Source organism: Sminthopsis crassicaudata, chromosome 1, assembly GCF_048593235.1.
Source record: "Sminthopsis crassicaudata isolate SCR6 chromosome 1, ASM4859323v1, whole genome shotgun sequence".
In the NCBI taxonomy this organism is placed as follows: domain Eukaryota; kingdom Metazoa; phylum Chordata; class Mammalia; order Dasyuromorphia; family Dasyuridae; genus Sminthopsis; species Sminthopsis crassicaudata.
Window position 1 is genome coordinate 537,094,286 of NC_133617.1, and position 26,289 is coordinate 537,120,574.

The window sequence follows — 26,289 nt, forward strand, 5'->3', positions numbered from 1 at the left end:
TTCCTTAAAAATTAAATTTGACCAAATGGAAAAAAAAATCCACTGAAGAAAAAAAGAGATTGAAAAACCCATCAATCATCCTCAGAAAGAAATCCCACAAGGAAAATCTCATTGTTACAATACCCCAGAACTACAATCTTAAGGAAAAAATACTGCAAGCTGCCAGACAGAAACAATTCAAGAATCAAGGAGCAGGATGATCCAGGATTTGGCAGCATTTGCAATAAAAGATTGGATGGCCTAGAATACGATATTCAGGGAGGCAAAGAATCTAGAGTTACAACCAAGAATAAACTATCCAAGGAGACTGAGCATCATCTTTCAGAGGAGGAGACAGATCTTCAATGAAGTAAGAGACTTTCAATCATTTCTATTAAAACAAACAAACAAACAAACAAACAAACAAAAAACAGAACTAAATAGAAAGTTAGATCTTCAAATACAGGACTCAAGAGAAATTTGGAAAGGTAAACAGGAGGAAAATATTTATTATTTAAATGTTAAACTCTTTACATTCTTATTATGGAAAAGTGATTATCTGTAACTAGGGAACTGTATCTGATATTGGGGCAATTAGAGGGAGTATCATATGAACAGAAGGTGTGCTTGTGAATGGATTGTGATGTGATGATGTCAAAGAAAAAGATATTAAGAAAAAGGACTTCTGGGAGAATAGGAAAAGGGAGGTATTATGGAACAAATTAGATCACATGAAGAGACACAACAAACTTATTAAGATCAAAGAAAAGGAGAGGTAAGCATTGTCTGAAGTTTAATTTCATCAGTTTTGGTTCAAAGAGGGAATAGGTTAATCTTTCAGTTGAATATGGAAATGCATTTTACTCTATAAAAAAATACAAAGAGATAGGAAAGAAAAAAGGAAGGATTGCATTGAAGGTAGGGCAGAACCACTAGGAGAAAGGAGTAAGAGAAAGGGTAATAGAAGATAAGGCAGGAAAAAAAAAGGGGAATGGGTGGAAAGAGAGAACAAAAAATATATACATGAGAGAAAAATAGGGATAGAGAGATATACAGAGCTGATAATAATAAACTATGAATGTGAATGCGATAAACTCTCCCATAAAAAAGGAACCAAATAGCAAAGTTATTAAAAAACAGAATCCTACAATATTTTTCTTTACAAGAAAAAACATTTGGACACGGAGAAACATATAGAGAGTAAAGATAAAAGTCTGGAACAGAATTTATTATGCTTCAGCCAAAGTTTAAAAAAAAACTTACTTAAAAAAAAATTTTAAAAGGATGTAGCCAAAGCAGTTCTTAGGGGAAACTTTTTATCTCTAAATAGCTACATGAATAAAATACAAAAAGAGGAAATCAATGAATTGGGATTGGAACTCAAAAAGCTAGAAAAAGAACAAATTAAAACCCCCAATTAAATACCAAATTAGAAATTCTGAAATTCAAAGAGAGATGAATAAAATTAAAACTAAAAAAAGAATGAACTAATAAAACTAATAAAAAAATCCAACAAAATAGGTAAATCTTTGATTAATTTGATAAGAAAAAGGAAAGAAACCAAATCACCCACAACAAAAATAAAAAGAACGAACTTGTCATTAGTGAAAAAGAAATTAAAGCAATAATTAGGAGATATTTTGTCCAACTCTATGGCTATGTATCTGACAATCTAATTGAAAAGAATGGATATTTATAAAAATATAAATTGCCCAGATTAACAGAAGAAGATATAAATTATTTAAGTAGTCCCAATAATAAAAAAATTGAACAAACCATCAATGAGCGCTCTAAGAAAAAAATGTGCACAGCCAGACAGATTCACAAGTGAATTCTATCAAATATTTAAAGAGCAATTATTTCCAACACTATATAAACTATTTTGAAAAATAGGTAAAGAAGAAATCCTACCAAATTCTTCCTACTTCACAAATATGATACTGAGACCTAAACCAGGAAAAGTAAAAACAGAGAAAATTACAGACCAATCTGCCTAATGAATATTGATGCAAAAAAATAAATAAAATATCAGGGAAGTAATCACAACTTATTAGCCAGATAATACATTAAGACCAAGTGGGATTTATATCAGGAATATAGGGCCAATTCAATATTAGGAAAACTATTGCCATAATCTATCATATCAACAACAAAACCATCAGAAATCATATGATAACCTCAATAAATGCAGCAAAAGCTTTTGACACAACATCTATTCCTCTTAAAAACATTAGCAATCATATGGATAAAATGAATTTTCCTTAAAATAATAAGCAGTATCTACCTAAAACTAACAGCAGGCATTCTTTGTAATAGAGAGAAGCTAGATACATTCCTAATAAGACCAAAATTGAAACAATGATCCTTTTATCATCATTATTCAATATTCTACCATAAATGTTGGCTTTAACAATAAGAAAAGAAAAAGAAATGAAAGGAATTAGAATAGAAAGTGATGAGACAAAGTATCATTCTTTGCAGATGATATGATGACCTATTTAGTGAATCCTAAAAAATCATCCAAAAACCTACTTAAAACAATTAACAGTAAAATTTCAGATATCAAATAAACCCACACGATTTATCAGCATTTCTCTATATTATTGACAAAGCCTATCAGCAAGAGATAGGAAAATAAATTCTATTGAAAATAACTGAAATAAATAAAAGATTTGGGTGTCTACCTACCAACACAAACTCAGGACCTACAAAATAATTCTGAAACAAAGTCAGATATAAAAAACTGAAAAAATATCAATTCTCATGGGTAAGCAAGCTAATATAACAAAAAATAACAATTCCTTTGTATAAGTATGTTTACACATACTGGATTTTACATATATTTTAACATATATAACACATATTGGATTGCTTGTCATCTAGGGGATGGGATCGGGCAAAGGAAGGGAAAATTTGAAGCACAAGACTTTCCAAATGTCAATGTTGAAAAATTAGCTGTGCTTATGTTTTGAAAATAAAAAGATTTAAAAATAAAAAATGACAATTTTTTTTCAATTAGTCTATTTGTTCAGTGTCCTATCAAGCAAACTGGCAAAAAAAATATGCAGCTAGAAAAAATAATAACAAAATTCATCTGGAAGAACAAAGATCAAGAATATCAAGAGAATTAATGAAAAAAAAAAAAAGAACACAAATAATGATGACTTATCAATACCAGACCTAAAATTATATTATAAAATAGCATTCAGAAAAACCATTTGGTATTGGCTAAGAAATAGAATAGTAGATCAGTGGAATAGGTTATATATACATAATTCAATTATCAACAAATATAGTCATCTAATTTATTTGATAAACCCCCAAACTCTAGCTTCTGGAATCAGAACTCACTATCTCACAAAATTTACTGGGGAAACTGGAAAAAAAAATGTGTCAAAAATTTGGCATAGAAATACATCTTATAGCCAAGGCCAAAATAAGATCCAAAAGGGTACACATGATTTAGGCATAAAGGGTGATAACATAAGCAAATCAGAAGCTTAAAATTTTATCAGAGCCTCATGGAAGGGAGGAATTTATGACCAAAGAAGAAATAGAGAACATTATGAAAGGCAATGTGGACAATTTTGATTACATTAAACTAAAAAGGTTTTGCACAGATAAAACCAACATAAATAAGATTAAAACAAAGTACAGAATGGGGGGCGGGGGGAGGATCATAGCCAGTGTTTCTGATAAAGGCCTCATTTTAAAAATATACCAAATTTGTAAGAATACACGTCATTCTCCAAGTAATATATGTTCAAAGGATATGAACAGACAATATTCAGATGATGAAATTAAAGAATCTATAATCAAACGAAAAAATGTTCTGAATCACTATTCTATAAATTAAAACAACTCTGAAGTACCACCTTACATCCCTCAGATTGGCTAAAATGAAAGCCACCGATAATGATAAATGAAGGAGGGAATATGGAAAAACGGGGACACTAATACATTCTTAGTGGAGTTGTGAAATGAGTGAAGCATTCTGGAAGGCAATCTGAAACTATGTCCAAAGTCCTATCAAACTGAGACTGAGCAATGCTGTTACTGGATCATAAAGCAGATAAAAGGATTCATATGTGCAAAATATTTGTAGCAGCTCTTTTTATGGTAGCAAAGAATTGGAAAACGACAGAGAATGGTTGAATAAGTTGTGGTATGTGAAGGTAATTGGATATTATTATTACAAAAAAAGATGAACACACTGATTTTAGAAATGCCTGGAATGATTTACGTGAACTGAGGATAGGCAAAACAAGTAGGACAAGGCATACATTGTACACAGTAACAGCAAGAATGTATGATCACTGACTATGAAAGACTTGGTTCTTCTCAGTAGTTCAGTGATCCAAGGCAATTCCAAAATACTTTGGATAGAAAATGGCATCAGCATCCAGAAAAAGAACTATTGGAGATTGAATGTAAATTGACATATGCTATGTTCACTGCTTTTTTGATGATTTTCTTTTCTTTCCTGTGGTTTTTTCCCTTTTGTTCTGATTTCTCTCCCAACATGATTCATCATATGTATTGAAAATTTAAAAAATAATAATAACATTAAAAGAGATAAAAAAAGACTTTATTTTTACAAGTTGAATGTCCAACAGATTTTGTGGAAAAGTCTTTGCAAAATTTATTTTTGTTATACAATTTGAGTTACTGTTTTTGCTAAAAAGAATTAACTAAATCTACTTGGATGATAGGAAAAGTGTAGAAAATTCCCAGGTAGCTAGAAACTCCTCCTAAGATTAATCAAGAATGCATTTAATGCAATTAAGACAACTTTATTACACACCTCTCAGATTGGCTAAAATGACAGGAAAAGACAAGGATGAATGTTAAGTGGGGATATGGGAAAACTGGGACACTAATCATTGTTGATGGAGCTGTGAATAACTCCAACCTTTCTGGAGAGCAATTTGGAATTATGCTCAAAAAGTTATCAAACTCTGCATACTCTTTGACCCAGAAGTGTTTCTATTGAACCTATATCCCAAAGAAATCTTAAATGAGGGAAAGAGGCCCATATGTGCAAAAATGTTTGTCGCAGCCCTTTTGATAGTGGCAAGAAATTGGAAAATGAATGGACCCTCATTGGTTGGAGAATGGCTTAATAAGTTATGGTATATGAATGTTATTGAATATTATTGTTTTATAAAAAATGATCAGTTGGATGATTTCAGAGCGGTCTGGAGAGACTTACATGAACTTAAGCTAAGTGAAATGAGCAGAACCAGGATATCATTGTTCACAGCAACAATAAGATTATGTGATTATCAATCCTGATGGACGTGACTCTTTCCCACAATAAGATGAGTGATGCCAATAATCTCGTGGGGAAGGGAGCCATCTATACCCAGAGACAGTACTGTAAGAATTGAATGTGCTTCACAACATAACATTCTCACTCTTTTTGTTGTTGTTTACTTGCACTTTGTTTTCTTACTCATTTAATTTCCTTTTTTGATCTGATTTTTCTTGTGTAGCAAGATAATTGTACAAATATTGAATTTAACATATTTTAACATGCTTAACATATACTGGATTTCCTGCCATCTAGGAGAGGGGGTGGGGAGAAGGAGGAGAAAAAATCTGAAACACAATGCTATGTAAGGGTCAATATTGTCAAATTATTCATTCATATGTTTTGAACATATTTTAAAAATTTTTTATTAAAAAAAAAAAGAGTACCTTTAAGCTTGAAATCATGAGAAAACATAAAGTCCTGCCACAATTACTAGGGCATTGTGAACTTTAAATAAGATTAAATCCCTAGAAACTAACAACATGCTTTAAAGAGATTACAGAAAACAGAAACTAGTATTGGTTACAGAATAATGTTTTTTTCATAGTAACATACTGTTTCAATATATATAAACATGTGATTTATCTCATTAAATGGTTCTGTTGAATTATCAGCAACCCAGTCTCCTCATTTTTACTCTCCACTAGCCCATTTGTGTTGTGTTTGTCACAACAGGAAAGTACCTCAATCAGGGTTTCATTTGTGACAAAAGGATAGTCACTTACTAAGTTGGATCTAATTCCAACTCCCTGATAATTTCAAAATCTATCCCTTTTCTTTGCAATCTGTCATTTCTCATGCATATGAGAGAGTAGGCTATAGGAAGTGTAAAAGTTTGTCACAAAATGATGAAGTTGGGGTAACAATTCTTAGTTGAATACATGACACAAAGTCCAAGACACATGTAAAGAATTTGCAATAGCATTTCTCTTAGACAAAATTTACCTTTATTTATGAAAAGAGATTACAGACAAAATGAAGAGGTAAAATAGACACCAGAAATAGTAAATATGAAATACTATTGGGAGACCATAAAGTTAGCAAGAGGAAGGGGCTTAACAATTAATGAAAAAGACAAGTTCCTTGGAACTAATAATTAATCAGAAAAAAAGGGAATATGCCATGAGGTAAAAATAACCCAATAACTGTCAGATTAGATCCATAGAGAAGATTAATACCCTAGAAGAGTTAGCTTGCTATAACTAGGAGGCTTGGAGGAGGAACTGAAAGAAAAGATACCACAAGGCAGAATACCATGATGGGCTAACCCCAACAGAGATTCAGCAAAGTTGGTATAAGAGATTTTGTTTCTATCAATTTATTTCTATCATACAGGCTGAAGAATTTACTAGGAGGCAGATTCAGTCTTTTCATAACCAGGCAGCACTAAAACCTGGAAGGCAATTCCAATTTTGTCTCTTAACTGCTGTCTCTGGTGATTAACTTTTACTCTCATTCCTTAGATAACTGCTTTCAGCAACTATCTCCTTTATACGAAACCTACTATTTTACTACCCTAATAGTTCACTGTCTGTAACTTGAGACATTAATTACACTCAATGGCAGCTGTCTCTAGCTGCCCTTAACTTCTACTACTGTTTTCCCCTTACTGTTTTAACTTCCCACTGCTGTGTTCTGTGCCTCCTACCTTATCGCCATCCTGCCATCCTTAGGCCACCTTTTTATTAAATTTAGACAAAAGAGGCAACTTGCCAATACACAAAGTACTTAGAATATTTGAGTGAAAAGTGGTTCCATAAGGTATCTAATGGACATACACATGAGTTGGGAAAACCTTGCTGAAATAGCCACCAGTAACTTGGCTTAAGTTACACAGAGACTGCTTATGTCAAATAAGGGTCCTATCTGCATAAAAGAGCAGCTTGAAAAACTTCAAATTTAATCTGGAAGACTTGATGCTAATCCAGTTTTAGTTCTTTCACTATTGTGAGAGATGGCAGAGGCCAGATTATAGGAGAAATGTAAAAATCATAATTTGGTTTTCTGATTGAATATAGAAAAATGGGGTTTCTTAGGACTTCCACAGGGGTGAGAGTGTAAAACTTGATGATCCCCATCAGTGTCCCTTTCTTTTTGCCTCAGGGAATATTATTATCTTATCAGTACTTCACAGGCTCTCTACCTCATCTAGTTAACCTGGGCCTCTTAAGAGTGTTAAAAATTCTTTGTATTCATTTACTTTATGTGCATTTTATATTCTTATCCTGACCCCCAATAAAATGTCAGTTTCCTTATGGCAAAAACTTTTAATTTTTTTTTTTCCATTTTGGTCTTTGTGTCCCCAGGATCTAATGCTGTATTTTCAAAGTAACAAAACAAATAAAAAGTTATCAAATTGAATTGACTTATAAGGGAGTAGGTCCTGCCTCAGTAAATATTTTCCTCAAAAAGTTGGATAAGCACTTGCTAGCTATATTAAGAATTAGGTATAAAAAGAATTCTGGTACAGCTTGGGTTCAGCTTGATGACCTTTGAGGTCTCTTCCAACTCTTGAGCTTCTTTGAATTAAAAACTTATTGAGATGAAAATAGAAGAATTTAAAGTGAAATAAATGACCAGGTAGGACAGGTTTGCAGTAGAGAAAAGTTCTCTTAGATTCTTATTCAATACAATTAAGAGTTTTCTTAATTTGGAGATTAAAAAGTTGCATTTATTTTCAGAATTAAAATAGCAGGAATATCATGTATTCTCACAAGCCTCCAACAATGAAACAAGAAATCAACAGGAAACATTTATAAAGTGCAAGTTAGATAAACAGCTAATATTATAAAAAACAATAATGAAATAATCCCTACCCACTCTCCAGAGTTTAAGAAAGAGGAGAGAGACACTATATCCATGTACACACACACAAATACATTCCTTATTGAGTTTGAATGAGTAGGAAGTGATGATTGGCCCTTTAATCAAATTGCTTTATATTCTGTGTAGAAAATGATGAGAACATTCTGGGAAGATGGCAGAATAGGGCACAAAATTCTAAACTCTGTAGATTTCTCCCACCAAAAAAAAATACCTCAGAGAAAATATAGAATGATTAAAAATAAATAAGAGTTGGAGGCAGAAAAGTAGTCCTTCTAGGACTACTATATGTCTGTTCGTATCCCTTGACTATTTATCAGTGGCTTGAAATCTCATAAATTTGAGTCAATTCTCTAAATTTTAGAAATGAAGACTTTATGAGAATATTTTTTTTTTTCCCCTGAGGCTGGGCTTAAGTGACTTGCCCAGGGTGACACAGCTAGGACGTGTTAAGTGTCTGAGACCAGATTTGAACTCAGATCCTCGTGAATTCAAGGCTAGTGCTCTATCCACTGCACCATCTAGCTGCCTCTTTATGAGAATATTTGAATGTAAAAATGTTTTCCCAATTTATTGCTTCCCTTCTAATCTTGTCTGCATTAGTTTTGTTTGTACAAATACTTTTTAACTTAACATGATCAAAATTATCTATTTGGTGTTCAATAATGAGCTTCAGTTCTTCTTTGGTCACAAATTCTTTCCTTTTCTACAGATCTGAGAGGTAAACTATCCTATGTTCTTCTAATTTGCATATGATATCACTCTTTATATCTACATTACAAATCCATTTCAACCTTATCTTATTATATCTTGTTATGTATGGGTCAATGTATAGTTTCTGTCATACTAGTTTCCAATTTTCCCAGGTTTTGTCAAATAATGGGTTCTTATCCTAAAAGCTGAGGATTTTGAGTTTCTCATACACTAGATTTTGTCCTGTGAGCCTAACCTCTTCCACTGATCAACTACCCTATTTCTTAGACAGTACCAAATGATTTTGATTCCCACTGTTTTATAATATAGTTTTAGGTCTGACAATAGTTATGCCACCTACATTGACGTTGTTTCCATTAATTCCCTTGAAATTCTTGACCTTTTGTCCTTCCAGATGAACTTTGTTATTATTTTTTCTAGATCCGTAAAATGAGTTCTTGGGAGTTGATTGGTATGTCACTAAATAAGTAGATTAATTTAGGTAGTATTGTTATTTCTATTATATTCACTTGGCCTACCCAGGAGCATTGATATTTACTCAGTTGATCAGATCTGACTTTATTTGTGTGGAAAGTATTTTGTAGTTTTGTTAATATAGTCCCAGACTTTCCCTTTGCAGACAGATTCCCAAATATTTTATATTATCGACAGTTATTTTAAATGGAATTTCTGTATGTCTTGCTGCTGACTTGTTGGTAATATATAAAAATACTGAAGCTTTATGTGTTGTTTTTTTTTTTGTATCCTACTATTTTGCTAAAGTTATGAATTGTTTCTAGTAATTTTAGCTGATTCTCTAGGGCTCTCTAAGTATACCATCATATCATTTGAAAAAGAGTGATAGTTTGGTCTCCTCATTATTACCTATTCTAATTCCTTTAGTTGTTTTTTTTTTTCTTTTCTTTTCTTTTTGCCAAAGCTAGCATTTCTAATACACTATTAAATAGTAATGGTGATAGTGCACAACCTTGATTAATCCCTTATCTTACTGGGAATGACTCTAGGTTGTCCCTATTACATTTGCCCCCATTACGTGATGTTTGCTAATGGTTTTAAACAGATGGTACTGACCATTTTAAGAAATACTCCATTTATTTCTATACTCTCTATAGTGTTTTTAATAGGAATGTGTGTAGGATTTTGTCTCATGCTTTTTCTGCATAAATTGAGATAAACATATGGTTTTTGTTAGTTTGATTATTGATACAGTCAATTATGCTAATCTATTCCCTTATACTGAACCAGTGGTGCATTCCTGGTATAAATCCTACTTGTTCATAGTGTATTATTCCAGGAATAACTTGCTGAAATATCTTTGCTAATATTTCACTTAAGATTTTTACATCAATATTCATTAGGGAAATTGTTCTATAATTTATTTTTCCTCTGTTTTCACCCTACCTAGTTTAGGTATTAATAACATATTTGTATCATAAAAGGAATTTGGTAGGACTCCTTTCTCTATTTTTTTCAAATAGTTTGCATAGTATTAGAATTAATTGTTATTTAAATGTTTCGTAGAATTCACATGTGAACTCTTCTGGCTCTGGAGATTTTTTCTTAGGAAGTTGATTAATAGATTGCCTTATTTATTTTTCTAAAATATTTAAATAATTTATTTCCTCTTCAGTTAATCTGGGCAATATGTAATTTTGTAGATATTCATCCATAACACTTAGTATATATATATGCACATAGTTGGGCAAAATAAATCCTAATTATTGCCCTAACTTCCTCTTCATTGGTATAAAGTTCTCCCTTTTCATTTTTGAGACTAAAAAATTAATATTGTTATTTCCTTTTTTAAATCAAATTTACTAAGGATATATCTATTTTGGTTTTTCTTTTAAAAATCTTAGTTTTACTTATTATTTCAATAGTTTTATTTTTTTTTACTTTCAATTTTATTAATCCCCTTTTTTATCTTCAGAATTTCAAATTTGGTATTTAATTGGAGGTTTTAAAATTGTTCTTTTTCTAACTTCTTTAGTTGCAAGCCAAATTCATTGATTTTTCTCTTTCTCTATTTTATGCAAGTAATCATTTAAAGTTATAAAATTTCTCCTTATAACTACTTTGACTATATCCCACAAATTTTGATATCTTTTCTTATTGTCATTGCCTTGGATGAAATTATCAATTATGCCTATGATATGTTGTTTCAGACATTCATTCTTTAGTTTTAGATTATTTAGTTTCTAACTAATTTTTCGTCTGTTTTCCCCTGGCCTTTTATTACATGCAATTTTTATTGTATCATCATCTGAAAAAAATGAACTTACTATTTATGCATTTCTGCATTTGATTTGAGGTATTTATGCCTTAATGTATGGCCAGTTTCTGTAGAGGTTCAATGAACCACTGAGGAAAAAAAAAGTATACTTTATTTCCATTAATTTTTCTCTAAAGTTTTTATCATCTCTAATTTTTCTTTTTTTTTTATTCATTTTTCCAAATTATCCCCTCCCTTCCTCCACTCTCCCTCCCCCCAATGGCAGGTAATCCCATACATTTTACATGTGTTACAATATAACCTAGATACAATATATATGTGTAAATACCATTTTCTTGTTTCACATTAATTATTAGCTTCCGAAGGTATAAGTAACCTGGGTAGATAGACAGTAGTGCTAACAATTTACATTCGCTTCCCAGTGTTCCTTCTCTGGGTATAGTTATTTCTGTCCATCACTGATCAACTAGAAGTAAGTTGGATCTTCTTTATGTTGAAGATTTCCACTTCCATCAGAATACATCCTCATACAGTATTGTTGTTGAAGTGTATAGTGATCTTCTGGTTCTGCTCATTTCACTCAGCAACAGTTGATTTAAGTCTCTCCAAGCCTCTCTGTATTCCTCCTGCTGGTCATTTCTTACAGAGCAATAATATTCCATAACCTTCATATACCACAATTTACCCGACCATTCTCCAATTGATGGACATCCATTCAACTTCCAGGTTCTAGCTACAACAAAAAGAGCTGCCACAAACATTTTGGCACATACAGGTCCCTTTCCACTCTTTAGTATTTCTTTGGGATATAATCCTAATAACAGCAATGCTGGGTCAAAGGGTATGCACAGTTTGACAACTTTTTGGGCATAGTTCCAAATTGCTCTCCAGAATGGCTAGATTCTTTCACAACTCCACCAACAATGTATCAGTGTCCCAGTTTTCCCACATGCCCTCCAACATTCATCATTATTTATTCCTGTCATTTTAGCCAATCTGACAGGTGTATAGTGGTATCTCAGAGTGGTCTTAATTTGCATTTCTATGATCAGTAGTGATTTGGAACATTCTTTCATATGAGTGGAAATAGTTTCAATTTCATCATCTGAGAATTGTCTGTTCATATCCCTTGACCATTTATCAATTGGAGAATGGTTTGGTTTCCTATAAATCAGGGTCAGTTCTCTATATATTTTGGAAATGAGACCTTTGTCAGAACCTTTCCTTTTAAAAATATTTTCCCAATTTGTTACTTCCCTTCTAATCTTGTTTGCATTAGTATTGTTTGTACAGAAACTTTTTAGTTTGATGTAATCAAACTCTTCTATTTTGTGATCAATAATGATCTCTAATTCTCCTCTGGTCATAAATTCCTTCCTCCTCCACAGGTCTGAGAGGTAGACTATCCTCTGTTCCTCTAATCTATTTATGATCTCATTCTTTATGCCTAAATCATGGACCCATTTTGATCTTATCTTGGTGTATGGTGTTAAGTGTGGATCCATAGCTAATTTCTGCCATACTAATTTCCAGTTTTCCCAACAGTTTCTTCCGAATAATGAATTTTTGTCCCTAATGTTGGTATCTTTGGGGTTGTCAAAGATTAGATTGCTATAGATGTACCCTTTTTTGTCCTTCGTATCTAATCTGTTCCACTGATGTACCGTTCTATTTCTTAGCCAGTACCAAATGGTTTTGGTGACTGCTGCTATATAATATAGCTTTAGATCAGGTACACTTAGACCACCTTCCTCTGAGTTTTTTTTCATTAGTTCCCTTGAAATTCTTGACCTTTTATTCTTCCATATGAATTTTGTTGCTATTTTTTCTAGGTCATTAAAATAGTTTCTTGGGAGTCTGATTGGTATAGCACTAAATAAATAGATTAGTTTGGGGAGTATTGTCATCTTTATTATATTCGCTCGGCCTATCCAAGAGCACTGAATGTCTTTCCAATTATTTAAATCTGACTTTATTTTTGTGGCAAGTGTTTTGTAATTTTTCTCATATAATTCCTGACTATTCTTTGGTAGATAGATTCCCAAATACTTTATACTCTCAACATTTGTTTGGAATGGAATTTCTCTTTGTATCTCTTGCTGTTGCATTTTGTTGGTGATATATAAGAATGCTGAGGATTTATGTGGATTTATTTTGTATCCTGCCACTTTGCTAAAATTCTGAATTATTTCTAATAGCTTTTTAGCAGAGTCTTTGGGGTTCTCTAAGTATACCATCATGTCATCTGCAAAGAGTGATAGTTTGATTTCCTCATTTCCTACTCTAATTCCTTGAATCTCTTTCTCGGCTCTTATTGCCGAGGCTAGCTTTTCTAGTACTATATTGAATAGTAATGGTGATAGTGGGCAACCTTGTTTCACTCCTGATCTTAGTGGGAAAGGTTGCAGTTTATTTCTATTGCATATTATGCTTACTGAAGGTCTTAAATATATGCTCCTGATTATTCTAAGGAATAATCCATTTATTCCTATACTCTCAAGAGTTTTTAATAGGAATGGATGTTGGATTTTATCATATGCTTTTTCTGCATCTATTGAGATGATCATATGGTTTTTATTAATTTGATTATTAATATGGTCAATTATACTAATAGTTTTCCTAATATTAAACCAGACCTGCATTCCTGGTATGAATCCTACTTGATCATAGTGTATTATCCTGGGGATGATTTTCTGAAGTCTTATTGCTAATATCTTATTTAAGATTTTAGCATCAATATTCATTAAGGAAATTGGTCTATAATTTTCTTTCTCAGTTTTCGATTGACCTAGTTTAGGTATCAGTACCATGTCTGTGTCATAAAAGGAGTTTGGTAGGACTCCTTCATTCCCTATTTTTTCAAATAGTTTATATAGCATTGGGGCTAATTGTTCTTTAAATGTTTGGTAGAATTCACATGTAAATCCATCTGGACCAGGGGATTTTTTCCTGGGGAGTTGATTAATAGCTTGTTCTATTTCTTTTTCTGAAATGGGACTATTTAAGCAATTTATCTCCTCCTCTGTTAATCTAGGAAGCCTATATTTTTGGAAGAAGTCATCCATTTCACTTAAGTTATCAAATTTATTGGCATAAAGTTGGGCAAAGTAACTCCTTAATATTTCTCTAATTTCCTCTTCATTGGTGGAAAGATCCCCCTTTTCATTTGTAAGACTAACAATTTGATTTTCCTCTTTCATTTTTCTGATCAGATTTACCAAAGGTTTATCTATTTTATTGGCTTTTTCATAAAACCAACTCTTGGTTTTATTTATTAATTCAATAGTTTTTTTTTTACTTTCAATATTATTGATTTCTCCTTTTAATTTTTGTATTTCAAGTTTAATTTTTGGTTGGGGGTTTTTAATTTGGTCTTTTTCTAGCCTTTTAAGTTGCAAGCCCAATTCGTTAATCTTCTCTTTCTCTATTTTCTTCAAATAAGCCTCTAAAGATATAAAATTTCCCCTTATTACTGCTTTAGCTGCATCCCACAGATTTTGGTATGATGTGTCATCATTGTCATTATCTTGGGTGAAATTATTAATTGTTTCTATAATTTGCTCTTTCACCCAGTCATTCTTTAAGATGAGATTATTCAGTTTCCAATTACTTTTTGGTCTATTTATCCCTAACTTTTTACTGAATGTAGCTTTTATTGCATTGTGGTCTGAGAAGAAGGCATTTATTATTTCTGCCTTCCTACATTTAATTTTGAGATCTTTATGTCCTAATATATGCTCAATTTTTGTATAGGATCCATGAACTGCTGAGAAGAAAGTATATTCCTTTCTATTGCCATTCAGTTTTCTCCAAAGGTCTATCATACCTAGTTTTTCTAATGTTCTATTTACTTTTTTAAATTTCTTTGTTGTTTGTTTTGTGGTTTGATTTGTCTAAATCTGAGAGTGCAAGGTTGAGATCTCCCACTATTATAGTTTTACTGTCTATTTCTTCTTGCAACTCTCTTAACTTTTCCTTTAGAAAATTAGATGCTATACCACTTGGTGCATATATGTTTAGAATCGATATGGCTTCATTATTTATGCTACCTTTCAGCAGGATATAGTTTCCTTCCTTATCTCTTTTAATTAGATCAACTTCTGCTTTTGCTTGATCTGAGATAAGGATAGCTACCCCTGCTTTTTTGGCTTTACCTGAAGCATAATAGATTCTGCTCCAACCTTTTACCTTTACTCTATATGTGTCTCCCTGCTTTAAGTGTGTTTCCTGTAGGCAACATATTGTAGGGTTCTGCTTTTTGATCCAATCTACTATCCATCTCCGTTTGATGGGATCGTTCATCCCATTTACATTTACAGTTAAAATTACTAATTCTGTATTTCCTGCCATCGTATTATCCCCAGATTATGCTTTTTCCCTTGACCCCCCTGAACCCCTTCCCCAACACTTAATTTATAGACCTCCGTTGTGACGCACAGTCCTCCCTTTTTTGTTTTTTAGTATCCCTCCCCCCTCCCTCCATGTCCCTTCACTTATTCTCCTTTTCCTTTTCCCTTTTCCTCTCCCCCTTTTTAATGAGGTGAGAGAGAATTCTCTGAAAAACAAATATGACAATTATTTACTCTTTTAGCCTCTTCTGATGAGAGTAAGATTTACACAATGATTCTCCCCCTCTCTATGCCTCTTCCTGGGATGTAGTTTCCATCTTTTTATCACACCCTCCCCTTTTTCTGATACCATCCCCTTCCCTTTACTACACCCCCTCCTTTTTTTTTTCTTTTATATCAGTAAAATCAAATTATCCATGCGTATTTTCTATATACCCACAACAGAGATATAGTTCTCAAGTGTTCTGTGTACCTTTTTCTGTTTCTCTTCAGTCTTGTGGATGTAGATCAAATTTTTTGTTTAAGTCTGGTTTTTTCTTAGAAACATATGGAATTCCTCTATTTCATTGAATGACTATCTTCTTCCATGGAAAAAGATGTTAAACTTAGCTGGGTAGTTTATTCTTGGTTGCAGTCCTTGATCTTTTGCCTTTCGGAATATCAGGTTCCAGGCCCTTTTATCTTTTAATGTGGAGGCAGCCAGATCTTGTGTGACCCTTATTGTGGCACCTTGGTATTTAAATTGTTTTTTTCTAGCTGCTTGCAGGATTTTCTCCTTTGTGTGGTAATTCTGCAGCTTAGCCACAATATTCCGTGGTGTTCTTTTTTTAGGGTCTATTTCAGAAGGAGTTCGATGAATTCTTTCAACATCTCCTTTCCCCTCTGTTTCTATTATCTCTGGACAGTTCTCTTTGATAATTTCCTGTAAAATAGAATCTAGGCTCTTTTTTTGGTCATAGTTTTCGGGAAGTCCAATGATCCGCAGATTATTTCTCCTAGATCTATTGTCCAGGTCTATAGATTTTTCCCAGTAAGTATTTGACGTTGTTCTCCAACTTCTCATTTTTTTTTTTTTTTTTTTGTTTTGTTTGACTGATTCTTGGGTTCTCTCTGAATCATTCATTTCTATTTGTTCCATCCTGAATTTTAAGGAGTTATTTTCTTCTTTCACAGTTTTTAGTTCTTTTTGTAAATGCCCAATTTTGTTTTTAAATGAATTATTTTGCTCTATTGAATTTTTTTCCATTTCCCTAATTTTTTTTTTTTTTTGAGAATTATTTTCTTTTTCCAATTCAGAAATCCTATTTTCTTGGGACTTTTTTATCTTCTCCAATTCAGAAATCCTATTTTCCTGTGATTTTTTTTACCTTTTCTTATTCACTAATTTTGTTTCCCTGCATCTCCTGTGAATTCTTTATTTTTTCCAACTCCAATTTCAGAACGTTGTTATTCTCTATCATAGCTTCTCTTTCCTTTCCCCATTTTTCTTCAAACTCTCTTAACTTTTTAATAGTCTCTTCAAGGAGAGAGTTATGTGATGGGGGGCAGGAATCATTCCCCTTTAGGTTGTTATCTGCTGACTCTCTGCTGTTAACTTCCTCAGGGTTGGATACCCGCTCTTTCTCTGTGTAGAAGGAATCTATGGTTTTTTTGGCTTTTTGCTCATACTTAAAAAATCTTTTGGGGTCTGTCCCTGGGGTAGGAAATTATTTATTTATTTCTTTACCAGCTTCCTCCCAGACGGGATGGATGCAGCGGGCCCTGTGCCTGAGCTAAGAGAGAGCTCTGGGAGAGAGTTCCCCTCCCCATCCCTGGAAGTGCCTCAGAGGTGACTAGCACTGCTGTGCTTTGAGTGCTCTGTGTTTTAGCAGCTTCCCTGAGGTTTGAGACTGAACAGTAAAGGCGACTCAAAGCCTAGCCTATGTGTCCCGGTGGGGCATGGATGTCTGCAGCAGGTGACGTGAAAAGCCCCTGCACTCAAACTGGAAGTGTCTGCCAGAAACTGAGGTCCCTAGTTCAAAGGTTTCTGCTTCTCTGGGACTTCCATTCCACAGCCTCCAGCCAGGCGAGCCAGGCACTATGAGTTACCACCTCGCCCACTCTTCAATCTCTTAACTACCCTGAGGGGAAAGCCGAGATCTGCTGAGTCACCCCCGGGATTCGGGAAGATCCAATCTAGTTTTAAATTTTAAAGTGGCTTATATTTCTCTTCTGAACTGCTGTTTTATAAGCAGAGAAGAGCTAACAGCCTGTGCCAGATTCTTTTATCTTGGTGGATTCTCTGATCCCAGAGCCCTCCCCAGCGCGAATGGCACAGTGTGCCACTACCCCACCGTCTGCGCTGGCCTCTCTTCTTCCTCCCCTGGGAGCTGACCTTTCCTGCTGAAACTCCAGATTCTCTTCAGCTGGTAAGTCGTGCTTCCAGTCCTTGTGGATTCTATCAGTCCAACGCTATTTCTGAGGCTGATTAAATCTAGTTGGTTGTGAAGGAAGAAAGGAGCTTACACAGCGGCGTCTATCTTCTCCGCCATCTTGGCTCCGCCATCTCTAATTTTTCTACAAAGCTATTCTTTCCTATTTATTTTGTGGTTCAATTTGTTTAGTTCCAAAAGATCAAAGAACCCCCTTTATTTTAGTTTTACACTCTATTTCTTCTTGCAGGTCTCTTAACTTCTCTAGGAATTTGAATGCTATACCACTTGGCAATACATGTTTAATATTGATATTACTTCATTATCTATGGTAAACTTTAGCATGATATATTTTCCTTCCTTATCTCTTTTAATTAGATGTATTTTTGCTTTTGTTTGATTTGAAATCATCATGAGTACTCCTGACTTTTATACTTCACCTGAAATGTAATATATTCTGCTCTAGCCTTTTACCTTTATTCTAAACATATCACTTTTCTTTAAATATGTTTCTTGTAAACAACATATTGTAGGATTTACCAACCCTTTTTATTATAATTTAATCAAACTTTCGTTTATTGCTCAATGTTAGTCACTGCTGTATCCCTTGGGGGTGTGGTTAAACAAGGTGTCATGGGCTACTTTTAAGAGTGTGCTTGATACCCGCTCCCTAAAGCTTAAGGTTAAGTTTTAAGGGCATACTCACCGGATTGTGGAGACTTGCATGTGTAGGTTTAATAAAAATTAACAGTAAAGCCAGGACCAAACCTTTGTGCTTGTGGAACTGATTAAAGTCCATCTGAGCATTTTCAGTGCTATGCTTTGGTTAAGCTACACAAACTAATAAATAGAAAAATTTACAAAATTTAAATTTATATACTATGTCAGTATTAAAAATTTTCTTGTACTTTTTAAAAAACTTATTAAAAAAACTAAGTTTTTGGTTTAAAATATGGAATGCATGTAGTTTTTACAATAGGCTTACATAGATTGAATAATATTTATAGTAGTTGATTATAACTTCCAGTATATTTGTATTAATCCATTCACATATCAGCTTTAGCTTTATGGGAGAGTTCATCCCATTCACATTCACAATTAAAACGACTAATTCTATATTTCCTGCCATTTTATTTACCCACAATATGCTTTTCTCTTTCCTTTCCCCCTTTCCCTCCTCCCCAATAGTTTGTTTCTGACCACTGCTTCCCTCAGTAAGACCTCTACCCTATACAATCCCTCTACCTTTTTATATCTTTCCCCTACTATTTGTTTTCTCTTCAATTAGCCTCTTCCTTTCCTTTTCCTTTTCCCCTCCCACCTCCCTATAAGGTGAGTTACATGCTTTTTCTATTTCACTAAATCTATTTTGTAAGGAGTTTACTTCAGATGATTTCTGTATTTCCTTTTCCATTCCTCTTGCAAAGTTCTCACTTCTTTTCTCCAGTTTTCTTCTAACTCTCTTTTAAGATACTTTTCCAAGAGAGCCTTGTGAAATGGGGATCAATTTATATCACCCTTTGGGACTTCATCTGTTGATGATTTGCTTTTGGTGTCCTTAGAGTTTGAAATCTGTACTTCTCCTTCTCCATAAAAAAAAACAAACAAACAAACAAACAAAACGAAAACCTATCTATGGTCAAAGTTCATTTTGCTTTTTTGCTTATTTGTTAAAAGGTTGAAGTCTGCTTTTAGGGCAAAGGGGAGATTATCCAAGCTTTTTCTTCAGGTGACAGCAGTGGTTGTTCTGGGTCAATGCTGACTAACTTCCTGTGATGCAGGATGCTATAATACACAGAATTTTAGACTTAGAGTGATTCTACTTTAATATAAGACTTAAAATGCATAGGAAGGAAAATATAAAATAGAATTCATTAACTTTAAACCAGAAGTCTGATAAGCTGTGATGTTCATGTAGTACAGTATCTTTACTCAAGTTTTCAAGTAAATGTGATCACTATTATACAAGAATGCGGAAGGGATAGATTCTCCTCTATCCCACATTGGAACTATTGATTATTTTATGTTATATGAAGTGTTTAAGAAAGAGAGAAAGTATATGAGTGTGTGAGGAGGAGCTGTTTCTCCTTTTAATCAATACAGAACCCCACTACAACTGTTACTCATTGAGGAGGAGATTAAATAAAAGTCTTTTCAATGCTAGATCAATAATTACTCAGGATTATCTAGAGAACTGATCATCTCTGTTATGTAAAATGATGTCACATTTCTAGAATCAGGTAATATCCATTCATGTTCTAGATAACTCATGCTACTCTTTTCTACTGTATATTATTACATTTACCTATCAGGACCTAAAGGTATTGAGTGCAAAACTTTTTTTTTTTTTTTTTTTTTTTTTTTGTGGCATAGAATTTTGCTATAATACACAGAATTTTAGACTTAGAGTGATTCTACTTTAAAAAAATCCAAACAAGAAAAATCCCCAACATTCATTAAAATTTTACCTGAAGATATCTTGTGAGGAAGAATCCACTAACTTCTTAAGCAGTTTGTCCCACTTTTTTTTACCCCCACTGAGACATTTAGGGGTAAGTGACTTGCCCAGGGTCACAGAGCCAGGAAGTGTTAAGTGCCTGAAGCCAGATTTGAGCTCAGGTCCTTCTGACTTCAGGGCTGGTGCTCTATTCCCTGTGCTACCTAGCTGCCCCTGTCCCACTTTTAAATGGCTCAGATTGCTAGGAAGATTATTTTTCTTTTTTCTTAATGTCAATTTTGAATTTTATTTTTCATAAATTGTACTCATTGTTCCCAGTTCTTATGAATCCTCTTGTGGATTAACATGGATTAAATAAATTATACAGAAGTGGATGTTACATGTTTAACTTATGCAACTTTACTTGCTGTATTGGGGAGGGGAGATAATAAAAGAGGGAAGAAGAAAAACTCAATACACAAGTCTTACTTAAAAATGAATGGTGAAAGCTATCTTAAATATATCTAGAAAATAAAATACTATTGGGAAAAAAGAACGCATTAAAGTGTATTTGTATGTATACATTTGGGTATATATATATGTGTATCTATAAATATTTTTATCTACATCTATATGTACATATATGCATATGTATTAATCAATAAAAATGCAATTTTGAGGAAATGCTGAAGAACATTCTACAGATAACAAAAAAAGTTTTAAATGTTAATAAAGCCATAAAAATTCATCAATGATTTTCAGTTCTCTTGAATTTCAGTTTTTTCCTTAGTCTATCTTTCATCATATATATATATATATATATATATATATATATATATATATATATATATATATATATATATATATATCCCTTCTATAGTTACAATATAATAATATGTGAAACTAACTTGAGGTTCAGTTCTCTTGGGACATCATATAAAAATACCAATAAAATCAAATTTTCATAATAACAGTTATGATAAATAAGTGTGACTCATAGGTGGCATGGAGTGGTAGAAATATCCTCATCCACAATCAATCCAAAATTGACAAAAATTAACAAGGCATGATTATATTACTTTTAAAAATCAAATGCACAAGTACTGCAATAAATTTATACTTGAATTAATGTAAAATGTCTGAATCCTTTCTCTTCAGAGTATATTCATTCCTACTTTTAAACTTTCTAGTAATAAAATAAACTTCTTTAGATAATAACTAAAAATGCCCTAATTTTTAAAAAATTGAACAACTTAGAAGAAAAATTAATGAATCAGTTCATTGAACTGAACAGAAAGAAGCAAACAAAATCTAGTTGAAAAGAATAGTTTTCTGTTTTGTTTTGTGGTTGTACTGTTATACCAGTGATTATTTGCAAAGGAATTAATTTAATTTTCCTGTTATATTCTACTGCTTACTTGTAGATTATTCAAAGACCTGATGTATCTGAGGTATAAAATGTAGTAGAGAAGCAGTTCTAATTTATATGGATGTCATGTTTGAAGCATTCTCTTTCTGCTAAATGAAGAATATCTTTTAAGTGTTAAGGGAGGGCATCATCATTATTAATCATAATAAAACACATGATACTCAATTTGAAGGCAATTATCTGAATTATTTATTTGGGGTAAAAGGCAAATAAAATCAGAAACCTAGATATATAAATAGACAAATAGTTTATATCCTCATACTAAATCTCTTTTCCTAAAGGAAGATTTGTATCGTCATAGGCTCTTATTTTTCAGTCAAGTATTGCAAAATTATAGCAGGTTTACCTGCTATTGTAAAGAGCTCAAAAAAAGAGGTAAAAGCTAGGGGTATTTAATTAAAATAAATATCTGTTAAAACTGTACTCAGTGAATATACTTTAAAAATTGCTAGAAATATAACTTCCTCAAACTTAAATGAAATGTTATGTCTATAAGGACTGATGGCATAGTTGATAAAATAGCCCAGCTTGGAGCCTTGAGAGCAGGAACTGTCTTACTTTCTTATTTATTTCTTAGTTTAAATCTCAGGTCTTAGCTTGGTGCTTATTCATGGGAAGTATTACTTAATATGTTCCTTTTATCATTCATTAGTTCATCATTATTATCATCAATCCAACAACATTTGAATTTAACTCAGTTTTGCCCTTGACCTATCATTTTTTCTTATCATTTTAACTTATTTTTGTTGTTTTTGGATGAATTTCATGTCTACTGTATAGTTTAAATTCAAATCTTAGGAAGAGATTTCAAGCAAATATGACATGGAAAACCTCAGCAAAGAAACTGAGTAGTAGAAAACACCAAATGAAGCAGATTCACTTAAAAAAGCACTTAAAAGAAATAGCACTAAGTTTCTTTCTCCAATCCAGGGCTACACATGAAATTAGCTTTATGTATATAGATGTTCTTGCCTGGATCCTAAGATGATTTAAACATGGGTAAAACAATAAACATATAGTAAAACAATAAAAACATACACAAATTCCAAAATTTTGCCATTATTTTAGTAGTCAAGAAAGATTTTTAGCAATATGTAGCACTCATTTTGCCAAACAAACAAAAAGCCCACCTCTACAAATTAAAAGCAGTATATACATATGTATATATGCATAAATTATATATGTATACTCATATGCATACATATTTAAAACCAGAAACTAGTATCATATATAATAGGGATATACCATATTCTCATTTTTTATAAAAAGAGTAAATCAAAGATTCCACTTATATGAACAATTATTTGTTGTGCTTCTAGAAATGTTAGCAATAGAAAGTAAAAATATTAGTGGCAACACATATTGAACACATAATGATAGACAAAACATAGATTAAATCTTTTAATGACGAATAAAATTCAAGCCACTGTCATGTTAGTTCACAATTTAATTCTGGAATAAAATAAGGCACTCTGGTCATACAACCCACTCTTGCATATATTCTTTGCTAGGCTTATTCCACAGTTTGACAGTTTTAACAAATTGATTAACTTATCAACTTTCCATCAGGAAAAAAATTTGGCATTCCAGAGGGGCAAAGATCCTATTTTTCCACAATAGTGGGAACTATATTGGGTGAAGAAAATGGCTATTTTTCCCACTTTAGCTCATGTGACCCTTAGAATTGGGCTTTAGCTTTTTCTCTATTTCATTTTTCCTTTTTCATTTAAGGCTCAAATAGTAAAGTGAGACTTGAGCTAAATTGGGAATTTAATTCCCTTATCTTTTTTCCATAGAGGGCATAAAAGAGAGTGTTATGCTCTGCAAATGCTGAGGAGGGAGACAATGGTTGAATATTTGTTCTTATACCTCTGACATAAATATTCTTTTATAAAATCTAATATGACATTTAAATCATTAAATGGACTGGAGTGGAATGCATCCACAAAATAAAAGGAACTCTGTGAATTGGGTCTTAAGATAGATATTAAACATATCCAAGCTCCCTTAAGATAAAGGGAGATTCTAGAGAAAAGGTAAAATGTAATACCCTTAACTTTCAGGCTATAGATGGAATGGAAGATGATAGTCACTGTTACATAAATAAAAGGATGTCTGTCTGTAGTTTGTTTGCCACACTCTTTTGAGGTATTATTGGGAAGATGGAGGAGAGATCCATTAATCAGAAATATGAGTACAACCTTGCACACTTGCCTCTTGGGAATCTAGTTGGCTTAAATCTAATTTAAAAAAAAAAGTCATTTTTAAAAAACTTTTTTTCTTGTGATTATTTTGAGCTGGGGCATATGTTCTATTATTGTTCCTGTACAGATCTATCAGTAAAGACCAGAAACAATAAAAAGATTAAATTTCTGAATGTGTATAATGAGATGGTTAAAAAGGTTAAAGTCAGGTTATATCTAATTTAACATTTTCATTAGAGATATATACATCACTGGAAAAAGCAGAATGTCAAAGATACTTTTCAGCAATATTAAATTGAACCTGTTGTAATACCTTAGGGAATGAGTCAGTGCTCTAGCTCTCTCCAGAGTGGCTGGACATGCTGGCAGAACCCTCACTAAAAGAGCTGATTTATTCAGACATAAACTAATGCTTATGATGAATGATAAAATGAACCTCAGCTGTGTGATCAGCAAAGAAACTGCTCATACTGAAATTCTTTGAGTGACCATGATGAAGGGCAAAAAAAGAAAATAAAAGAAAGAACAAAGAAAAAGCAAGCAAGCAAATAAGGAAAGAAGTAACAAAGGCAACTAACAAGATGATGTAGTAGTAAGAAAGACCACTGCTATTTGGTCTATATATATACAAATGACTTTTCTGACATATCACAAAAAATTAAAGAATTAATCTCTCTTTCTGCAAACCAATAATGAAGGTTTTTTGTTTTGTTTTGTTTTGTTTTCCATTCACACACCATCCTGTAATTATATATTCAAAGAACAGTAATCAAAATATCTAGATTAAAAGTATTACAAAATACTTCCATTTATGTCTCCCTATAACAGCAAGAAAATTAAAAAAAAAGTTTCTTTGCTGCAAATAAGCTTTTCTTTTTGGAACACTGGGAAATGAATGTGGGCTACTTGCATTTTTGTTCTTCTTCCCAGGTTATTTTTTCTTGTGCAACAAAAGAACTGAACGGGTCTGCATAGATATATTGTATCTAAGATATACTTTAACATGTTTAACATGTATGAGACTGCCTGCCATCTAGGGGAGAGGGAAGAAGGGAAGGGAAAATTTGGAACAGAAGTGAGTGCAAGGGACAATGTTGCAAAAATTACCTATGCATGTATTCTATCAATAAAAAGCTATAATAATAATAATAATAATAATAATAATAATAATAATAATAATAATAATAATAATAATAATAATAAAAGCTTTGTTCTTCATATCTTGTCCATAGCTCTTCTCCATTCCTAAAAGCTAAAGAACAACTACTATTGAGGCTTGGGCAAGGGTTTAAATCTTCTTCTGTTGAAAGACTAGAAACCAAATTGTCATCTAAGGAAACTACTTGCAACACTACCATCAGGACTGCTGAACTATTGTGCAATGAAATCAAACCACTGCTAGCAGTCAAGTAGAAAATGGACATTGATACATTTTTTGCACAGAATTCTTTGATCTCTACTAAGAACATAATCAAGAATATTTGGGAAAATGAAGAAAATGTCACCAAACTATGGCTACTTTTGTGCCATCCAACCCATTCTGAATTTGCCAAATATTGTTCACTTCATATTTTTATGTTGTCTATAAGTTGAACATAAAAGACTACAAAATGCAAGATTATTCTTGATGCTGACTTTTAGTGAACATTCTCTCTTTTTTCCAGATGTTAATAAATGTTAGAGAATAAATGTCCTAGGAAACAAAATCAAGTTTGCATGTGGATTTTTGGAGAATCAGAGCATTTGCTCCAGTCCCACCTCTCCCATTTCAAGTTTGAAAAGTTCTCTAGCAATGCCTCAACAAACAATTTCCTGTTTTTTCCACTTCACTATGATAGTTTTTGTCTGGGTCAAATGATTTGAACTCATCTAGTGATTTTTTATTGTCCTAACACACTCTTATTTATCTCCTGAAATAGTATGATGTTGCAGAGAGATTAATTAGATTTACAACATTAAATTTGAATTTTGGCTTTACAATTTACAAACTACGTGTCCATGGACATAGTTTGAATAAGATCATTATAGAAAAATTCATATAAAGAAAGTACTTTTACAAGAGCCAGTTGACATCTGCTTTAAATTTAGAGAATTATTTGAGACATTGAGACATTAAGTGACTTGTTCAAGATCATATCTCCTGTATGTTTTGGATATAGAATTGACTTACTCCAAGACCAGTTTTCTTCCCCAGTATACCAAGTCTCTCCTTTCTACAAAAATAGAAACTTTATTAATATAGTTTCTCTATTTCTGCTTAATATGGTCAATATTCTTATTTAATAGATGACATTTTACAATAATTCAATAAAATAGTACATACCTATCCCTAACATAAGTAGTGTCCATTTCTGCACTAGATTTTGTCCAGAGCACAAAACCATAATCTGATTCTG

At 32.5% G+C, this 26,289-nt stretch overlaps 1 long non-coding RNA gene across 1 annotated transcript in view; it reads left to right on the top strand.

Moving 5' to 3' along the window:
- LOC141555262 (uncharacterized) overlaps positions 1-25,599 on the top strand; it is an 84,323-nt gene extending 58,724 nt beyond the window's left edge. Inside the window, exon 2 of the long non-coding RNA XR_012486133.1 lies at positions 25,126-25,599. This is a non-coding gene — a long non-coding RNA (uncharacterized LOC141555262). The remainder of the gene's footprint in view (positions 1-25,125) is intronic.
- Positions 25,600-26,289: the final 690 nt, after the last annotated feature.